The sequence below is a fragment of the Nerophis lumbriciformis genome, unplaced genomic scaffold (genome assembly GCF_033978685.3).
Source record: "Nerophis lumbriciformis unplaced genomic scaffold, RoL_Nlum_v2.1 HiC_scaffold_49, whole genome shotgun sequence".
Taxonomy (NCBI): Eukaryota; Metazoa; Chordata; class Actinopteri; order Syngnathiformes; family Syngnathidae; genus Nerophis; species Nerophis lumbriciformis.
In genome coordinates this window covers 235,001-245,000 of record NW_027316591.1, presented here as the reverse complement: position 1 = coordinate 245,000, position 10,000 = coordinate 235,001, and the positions used below count along the sequence as shown (strand labels likewise).

Sequence of the window (10,000 nt, the reverse complement as noted above, 5' to 3'; positions counted from 1 at the left end):
AGGTTATAAAGCTTTTGCCTGTTAAAGAAAGGAGACTGATCCAATGCAGCCCAGACATTCAATGCGGCCTAGACGCACACCAGTGCACAATCATATGGGAGACCGCGCTGAGCGCACCTCCAAGCGCGTGGAGGTGCGATGTCCCTCGCACCCGCGGCGGCTCCACCCGGGCTCGCGCCCGAGGCTTCAGCGCGCACCGCGGCGGCCATCCTACTCGTCGCGGCCGAGCCCTCGCGGCTCTCGCTGCCGGCGACGGCCGGGTATGGGCCCCGACGCTCCAGCGCCATCCATTTTCAGGGCTAGTTGATTCGGCAGGTGGGTTGTTACACACTCCTTAGCGGGTTCCAACTTCCATGGCCACCGTCCTGCTGTCTATATCAACCAGGGTGAGCCCCCACCCCTTTCGTGAGCGCACTGCGCGCGGAGTGACCCCTGTTACGCGCCCCCGGCAACAGGGGTGGCGGGCAGGTATTCTGCGCGGGCGGAGCGCGCGGAGTGACCCCTGTTACGAGCCCCCGGCCACGGGGGTGGCGGGCAGGTAAGCTGCTTACCTGCTGCGCGTGACGCCGGCCGCGGCGGGGTGTCGGTGCGGTGGGCGCGGTGGTGACCCTGGACGTGCGTCGGGCCCTTCTCGCGGATCGCCTCAGCTACGGCTCCCGGTGGGGCCCTCTCGGGGGAAGGGGCCTCGGGCCCGGACCCCGGCGAGGCGTCCCTTCTCCGCTCCGTAAAAGTGTCCATCTCTTTTTTTTTTCTTCTTCTGTTGTGGCATATGCTGCAGGTGCCTGCTCGTTTTTCGTATGTGGGTAACAACATTTAACTATGTATATATATTTCCGAATTGGTTTAACTGCCACCCGCCTGAATCTATTTAAAATCTAATTTTTTTTTATTTCAACCGCCCGACCCGACCCGCGGATAAAATCTAATTTTTTTTTATTTCAACCGCCCGATCCGCGGATAATCCGCGGACTCCGCGGTTGTGTCTGCAAACCGCACATCTCTAGTAGGGGCATAACAAGTCAGTGATGTACTGAGGGGCCCCACCATGCAACTGAAGAGTAGGGGCTAGAGATGCGCGGATAGGCAATTATTTCATCCGCAACCGCATAAGAAAGTCGTCAACCATCCGCATTTAATCCAACATTTAATCAAACCCGCACCCGCCCGCCATTCGCCACCCGCCCGTTGTTATATATCTAATATAGACGATGCAAGGCATTAGTGAGGTTTTAAAGCTTTTGCCTGTTAAAGAAAGGAGACTGATCCAATGTAGCACAGACATTCAATGCGTGCCACGCTGTCACGGCCCAGACGCACACCAATGCGCAATCATATGGGAGCCGCGCTGAGCGCACCTCCAAGCGCGTGGAGGTGCGATGTCCCTCGCACCCGCGGCGGCTTCCACCCGGGCTCGCGCCCGAGGCTTCAGCGCGCACCGCGGCGGCCATCCTACTCGTCGCGGCCGAGCCCTCGCGGCTCCCGCTGCCGGCGACGGCCGGGTATGGGCCCCGGCGCTCCAGCGCCATCCATTTTCAGGGCTAGTTGATTCGGCAGGTGGGTTGTTACACACTCCTTAGCGGGTTCCGACTTCCATGGCCACCATCCTGCTGTCTATATCAACCAGGGTGAGCCCCCACCCCTTTCGTGAGCGCACTGCGCGCGGAGTGACCCCTGTTACGCGCCCCCGGCAACAGGGGTGGCGGGCAGGTATTCTGCGCGGGCGGAGCGCGCGGAGTGACCCCTGTTACGAGCCGGTGGCGGGCAGGTAAGTTGCTTACCTGCTGCGCGTGACGCCGGCCGCGGCGAAGGCGGACGAGGCGGGGTGTCGGTGCGGTGGGCGCGGTGGTGACCCAGGACGTGCGTCGGGCCCTTCTCGCGGATCACCTCAGCTACGGCTCCCGGTGGGGCCCTCTCGGGGGAAGGGGCCTCGGGCCCGGACCCCGGCGAGGCGTCCCTTCTCCGCTCCGTAAAAGTGTCCATCTCTTTTTTTTTTCTTCTTCTGTTGTGGCATATGCTGCAGGTGCCTGCTCGTTTTTCGTATGTGGGTAACAACATTTAACTATGTATATATATTTCCGAATTGGTTTAACTGCCACCTGCCTGAATCTATTTAAAATCTATTTTTTTTTTATTTCAACCGCCCGACCCGACCCGCGGATAAAATCAAATTTTTTTTTATTTCAACCGCCCGATCCGCGGATAATCCGCGGACTCCGCGGTTGTGTCCGCAAACCGCGCATCTCTAGTAGGGGCATAACAAGTCAGTGATGTACTGAGGGGCCCCACCATGCAACTGAAGAGTAGGGGCTAGAGATGCGCGGATAGGCAATTATTTCATCCGCAACCGCATCAGAAAGTCGTCAACCATCCGCATTTAATCCAACATTTAATCAAACCCGCACCCGCCCGCCATCCGCCACCCGCCCGTTGTTATATATCTAATATAGACGATGCAAGGCATTAGTGAGGTTATAAAGCTTTTGCCTGTTAAAGAAAGGAGACTGATCCAATACAACACAGACATTCAATGCGTGCCACGCTGTCACGGCCCAGACGCACACCAATGCGCAATCATATGGGAGCCGCGCTGAGCGCACCTCCAAGCGCGTGGAGGTGCGATGTCCCTCGCACCCGCGGCGGCTTCCACCCGGGCTCGCGCCCGAGGCTTCAGCGCGCACCGCGGCGGCCATCCTACTCGTCGCGGCCGAGCCCTCGCGGCTCTCGCTGCCGGCGACGGCCGGGTATGGGCCCGAGGCTCCAGCCCCATCCATTTTCAGGGCTAGTTGATTCGGCAGGTGGGTTGTTACACACTCCTTAGCGGGTTCCGACTTCCATGGCCACCGTCCTGCTGTCTATATCAACCAGGGTGAGCCCCCACCCCTTTCGTGAGCGCACTGCGCGCGGAGTGACCCCTGTTACGCGCCCCCGGCAACAGGGGTGGCGGGCAGGTATTCTGCGCGGGCGGAGCGCGCGGAGTGACCCCTGTTACGCGCCCCCGGCCACGGGGGTGGCGGGCAGGTAAGCTGCTTACCTGCTGCGCGTGACGCCGGCCGCGGCGAAGGCGGACGAGGCGGGGTGTCGGTGCGGTGGGCGCGGTGGTGACCCTGGACGTGCGTCGGGCCCTTCTCGCGGATCGCCTCAGCTACGGCTCCCGGTGGGGCCCTCTCGGGGGAAGGGGCCTCGGTCCCGGACCCCGGCGAGGCGTCCCTTCTCCGCTCCGTAAAAGTGTCCATCTCTTTTTTTTTTCTGCCTGCTCGTTTTTCGTATGTGGGTAACAACATTTAACTATGTATATATATTTCCCAATTGGTTTAACTGCCACCCGCCTGAATCTATTTAAAATCTAATTTTTTTTTATTTCAACCGCCCGACCCGACCCGCGGATAAAATCTTTTTTTTTTTTATTTCAACCGCCCGATCCGCGGATAATCCGCGGACTCCGCGGTTGTGTCCGCAAACCGCGCATCTCTAGTAGGGGCATAACAAGTCAGTGATGTACTGAGGGGCCACACCATGCAACTGAAGAGTAGGGGCATAACAAGTCAGCGATGTACTGAGGGGCCACACCATGCAACTGAAGAGTAGGGGCATAGGAAGTCAGTGATGTACTGAGGGGCCCCTCCATGCAACGCATGGAAAGTCAAGACTAAAATCTTCAACTGAAATTGACTGGAAGCCAATGAAGACTGGATCAATGAAGACTGGATCAAAAGGGGGTGATGTGGACTGTTCTGGTCTAAAGTCTGGCAGCTGCATTTTGTAGCGTCTGAAGTCTCTTTAGTGTTGACTTGTTGAAGAGACTGAAGAGAGAATTGCAATAGCCAATACCAGATGAAATGAACGTGTGAATGATCTTTACCAGATCCAATTTTGACGGCAAATTTCTCACTTTAGAAATATTTCTGAGGTGACGAAAACAGTTTTTGTTCAGTTAACGACAGAGACCCTGCAGAGACTTGGACTGATCCAACACCAGCCTAAGGTTTCTGAGGCTTCTTTGAACAGATCAGAGCACCAAGGGAGTTCTGGATCAGGGGGATCTTTTTATCGGGAGCAAATATCAGTTTCTCGATTGTCAGAATGCATCTGGAGGTGTTTGTGTGTCCACACTCAGGGGGTAACGCTGCCTCGAATGAACCCGATCAACGTTCCACGGGCGACTTTTCATGTCTCAGGGAGCCCTTTGTTGTGTTGGGAAACAATTGAGGTGGAACCTTTGTGGAATGTCAATGTTGCGTTCAGAGCGGCGAAGCTCGCAGCTGCTGGCGGTTCAAGAGGACCGAAAGTCACTCAGCCGGATTGAAAGCCGATCGGGATGCCAAGAGTTACTCTTTCCAGTATCAACCGCAACTTGTGGACCACGGCTGCCCTAAGTTGTCGACTTAGTGTCGCAATGTTTCATAATATGCTCTGCATCTCCGCATAGGGACTTTCTGAAAGATGTTGTGGTGAGTCTGTGGGTTGCTTTCTTCTCGTCCATACATGCCGGAGAACATTTGTGAGGTCAGAGTTTGTACCCACGCTAGCTCAGATCGAGGTACTGCAAAGCACGGCCTCTTACGCCTGACGTTTCCGAATCATTTTTTTAAACCTTTACCATCAAAGCCATAGCTGACAATTAGGGATGTGTACCTTTCACATTGAAATCGAAATGGTACCAATTACCCAGTACCTAGGAATTGATACCAGTTGGTGGTACCTTTGTGTGTGTTAACAAATATTTATTGTCTAATTAAAAAATCTCTATTTGCAGAAAAACAGTTAAAAATGAGCTGATTGTTACATTGTGATTTCTTATTGTACTTCCGAGTCTCATTTGCAAGTATTCTGTCACGTTCAAACACTGAGGACATCTATTAAACAAGACAAAAGGCAAGGAATCAAACAGAGACATAATTCAATTTGGACTCAATATTGAGGAGAGACATGGCCACTGCACTCTCTGTACAGTCCTGCACCACGCTCTGACGAAGAAGGTTTTCGTCTCCTCCTTTATTCAGATGTTCAATGTTCACGCACCAACACATGTCACAGCAGGAATGGGGAGTATGTAAAACAGTCATTGTTTTCGGTCGCTTTGAAGACCAAGAAGCGGGATTTCTCGGGCTTGGGCTCTTCCTGGATCCAGCTGGGGCAGGTGTTGGAGGACAATGGATAACCCCTCCCGTCTCCTGACCACAGTTGCTTCAAAAGGGCAGCGGGTCGTAAATAGCGTTGACCTCGGTTACCAAATAGTTGGAAGAGAGTTTGTGAAATACTTCAGAGAGAGTTCGTTTAACACTTCAAAGAGAGTTCCTCTGGAAGTTGAGCAGATCCTGCCATCTGTCCGTGTTGAAATCACAGTGGAGTTTTACGAGCCTTCTTCCTCTTGTTAGGCCTCGAAAGACAGCATTCATAATACAACGTTTCTTTTGTGATAACTTACAAACAATTATTCCAACATATTCTATAGTAGACTTTGAACTAAACATGATCTCTGAAAGGGGTATAATTATTTCCAAAGCAGTACCCTCGCCCAGACATACAACACAAAACAATAGTTAAATGCAGAGGGTAATTTCACCACACCTAATTTGTGTGTGACTATCAGTGGTACTTTAACTTTAACTTTGAAAAACTTCTATCTAGCAAAACTGGTCATTGTCTGCAGTATAAACCGACTCTTTGTCATATATCATACCAACAGCATTAGCTAGCTCTTTCTCACCCGCATCAACACACACACTCATAGCACCCTAACCCTAACCCTAACCCTAACCCTAACCCTAACGACACATAAAGTGTAAATTGCAGGTCTTTACAAAATGATTCCCCAATCAGATGTGTGCTTATCCTACTGTCATATATTAGGAATGTTAATTTATGGATATTCATCATGAAATTATATTACTGGATTACAGAAATGCTCATAAAAATATACAGACAGAAACTTACAGGACTGGACACTGTATCTTGTGTTTACATCTCATTGTGCAACATGTGAATGTTTTGAAGGAAACTAAATGTGATCTCTGAAAGGGATATAGTTCTTTCCAAAGCAGTACCCTCACCCAAACACATAATAACAACACAGAACATTAGTTAAAAACTTAAATCGAGCAAAACTGGCCATTGTCTGCCGCACAAACCAACTCTTTGTCATATATCATATCAACAACGCTCTTTCTCACCCGCACCAACACACACACTCATAGCACTTAACTAGTAATGCATCTATGGCCACACAAACAGTCAGACAACTCCAATTCCACGCATAAAGTGTAAATTGCAGGTCTTTACAAAATCAGATGCGTGCTTATTCTACTGTCATATATTAACAATGTTAATTTATGGATAATAATAATGAAATCCTGTTACTGGGAAAAATATATATATATATATATTTTACAGACAGAAAGTTACAGGAATAGACACTTTATCTCGTGTTTACACCTCATTGTGCAACATGTGAATGCTTTGAGGGAAACTAAATGTGATCTCTGAATGGGATATAGTTCTTTCCAAAGCAGTACCCTCGCCCAGACATACAATTACAACACAAAACATTAGTTCAAAACTTATATCTAGCAAAACTGGTCATTGTCTGCCGCACAAACCGACTCTTTGTCATACTGTATATCATATCAACAGCATTCGCTCACTCGTTCTCACCCGCACCAACACACACACTCATAGCACTTAGCCAGTGATGCATTTAAGGCCATACAAAAAGTCAGACAACTCCAATACCACGCATAAAATGTAAATTGCAGGTCTTTACAATATGATTCCCCAATCAGATGTGTGCTTATACTACTGTCATATATCAAGAATGTTAATTTATGGATATTAATCATGAAATGTTGTCACTGGATTACAGAAAGGCTCCTAAAAAGATACATTTTACAGACAGAAAGTTACAGGAATGGACACTATCTCGTATTTACATCTCATTGTGCAACATGTGAATGTTTTGAGGAAAACTAAATATGATCTCTGAAAGGGATATAGTTCTTTCCAAAGCAGTACCCTCACCCAGGCACATAATAACAACACAGAGCATTAGTTAAAAACTTATATCAGACAACTCCTATACCACGCATAAAGTGTAAATTGCAGGTCTTTCCAAAATGATTCCCCAATCAGATGTGAGCTTATTCTACTGTCATATATTAAGAAAGTTAATTTATGGATATTAATCATGAAATTGTATTACTAGATTACAGAAATGCTCATAAAAATATATATTTTACAGACAGAAAGTTACAGGAATGGACACTTTATCTCGTGTTTACATCTCATTGTGCAACATGTGAATGTTTTGAAGGAAACTAAATATGATCTCTGAAAGGGATATAGTTCTTTCCAAAGCGGTACCCTCGCCCAGACATACAATAACAACACAAAACATTAGTTCAAAACTTATATCTAGCAAAACTGGTCATTGTCTGCCGCACAAACCAACTCTTTGTCATACAGTATATCATATCAACAGCATTCGCTCACTCGTTCTCACCCGCACCAACACACACACTCATAGCACTTAGCCAGTGATGCATTTAAGACCACACAAAAAGTCAGACAACTTCTATACCACACATAAAGTGTAAATTGCAGGTCTTTACAAAATGATTCCCCAATCAGATGTGTGCTTATACTACTGTCATATATCAAGAATGTTAATTTATGGATATTAATCATGAAATGTTGTCACTGGGTTACAGAAAGGCTCCTAAAAAGATACATTTTACAGACAGAAAGTTACAGGAATGGACACTATCTCGTATTTACATCTCATTGTGCAACATGTGAATGTTTTGAGGGAAACTAAATATGATCTCTGAAAGGGGTATAGTTCTTTCCAAAGCAGTGCCCTCACCCAGGCACATAATAACAACACAGAGCATTAGTTAAAAACTTCTATCAGACAACTCCTATACCACGCATAAAGTGTAAATTGCAGGTCTTTCCAAAATGATTCCCCAATCAGATGTGTGCTTATTCTACAGTCATATATTATGAAAGTTAATTTATGGATATTAATCATGAAATTGTATTACTAGATTACAGAAATGCTCATAAAAATATATATTTTACAGACAGAAAGTTACAGGAATGGACACTATCTCGTGTTTACATCTCATTGTGCAACATGTGAATGCTTTGAGGAAAACTAAATATGATCTCTGAAAGTGATATAGTTCTTTCCAAAGCAGTACCCTCACCCAGACATACAATAACAACACAAAACATTAGTTCAAAACTTATATCTAGCAAAACTGGTCATTGTCTGCCGCACAAACCAACTCTTTGTCATACAGTATATCATACCAACAGCATTAGCTCGCTCTTTCTCACCTGCACCAACACACACACTCATAGCACTTAGCCAGTGATGCTTTTAAGGCCACACAAAAAGTCAGACAATTCCTATACCACGCATAAAGTGTAAATTACAGGTCTTTACAAAATCAAATGTGTGCTTATTCTACTGTCATATTTTAAGAATGTTAATTTATGGATAATAATCATGAAATCCTGTTACTGGAACAAATATATATTTTACCGACAGAAAGTTACGGGAATCGACACTTTATCTCGTGTTTACATCTCATTGTGCAACATGTGAATGTTTTGAAGGAAACTAAATATTATCTCTGAAAGGGATATAGTTCTTTCCAAAGCGGTACCCTCGCCCAGACATACAATAACAACACAAAACATTAGTTCAAAACTTATATCTAGCAAAACTGGTCATTGTCTGCCATACAAACCGACTCTTTGTCATACAGTATATCATATCAACAGCATTTGCTCGCTCTTTCTCACCTGCACCAACACACACACTTATAGCACTTAGCCAGTGATGCATTTAAGGCCACACAAAAAGTCAGACAACTTCTATACCACGCATAAAGTGTAAATTGCAGGTCTTTACAATATGATTCCCCAATCAGATGTGTGCTTATACTACTGTCATATATCAAGAATGTTAATTTATGGATATTAATCATGAAATGTTGTCACTGGATTACAGAAAAGCTCCTAAAAAGATACATTTTACAGACAGAAAGTTACAGGAATGGACACTATCTCGTATTTACATCTCATTGTGCAACATGTGAATGTTTTGAGGGAAACTAAATATGATCTCTGAAAGTGGTAAAGTTCTTTCCAAAGCAGTACCCTCAAACAGGCACATAATAACAACACAGAGCATTAGTTAAAAACTTCTATCAGACAACTCCTATACCACGCATAAAGTGTAAATTGCAGGTCTTTCCAAAATGATTCCCCAATCAGATGTGTGCTTATTCTACAGTCATATATTATGAAAGTTAATTTATGGATATTAATCATGAAATTGTATTACTAGATTACAGAAATGCTCATAAAAATATATATTCTACAGACAGAAAGTTACAGGAATGGACACTATCTCGTGTTTACATCTCATTGTGCAACATGTGAATGCTTTGAGGAAAACTAAATATGATCTCTGAAAGGGATATAGTTCTTTCCAAAGCAGTACCCTCGCCCAGACATACGATAACAACACAAAACATTAGTTCAAAACTTATATCTAGCAAAACTGGTCATTGTCTGCCGCACAAACCAACTCTTTGTCATACAGTGTATCATACCAACAGCATTAGCTCGCTCTTTCTCACCTGCACCAACACACACACTCATAGCACTTAGCCAGTGATGCATTTAAGGCCATACAAAAAGTCAGACAATTCCTATACCACGCATAAAGTGTAAATTGCAGGTCTTTACACAATCAGATGTGTGCTTATTCTACTGTCATATATTGAAAACCTGACAGAAAGTTACAGGAATAGACACCTGATCTCGTGTTTACATCTCATTGTGCAACATGTGAATGTTTTGAAGGAAACTAAATGTGATCTCTGAAAGGGATATAGTTCTTTCCAAAGCAGTACCCTCGCCCAGATATACAATAACAATCAGATGTGTGCTTATTCTACTGTCATATATTGAGGATGTTAATTTTTGG

At 45.8% G+C, this 10,000-nt stretch overlaps 1 protein-coding gene across 1 annotated transcript in view; it reads right to left on the bottom strand.

Moving 5' to 3' along the window:
* LOC140677831 (ephrin type-A receptor 3-like) overlaps positions 1-10,000 on the bottom strand; it is a 154,384-nt gene that overhangs the window by 74,270 nt on the left and 70,114 nt on the right. The window lies entirely within an intron of this gene.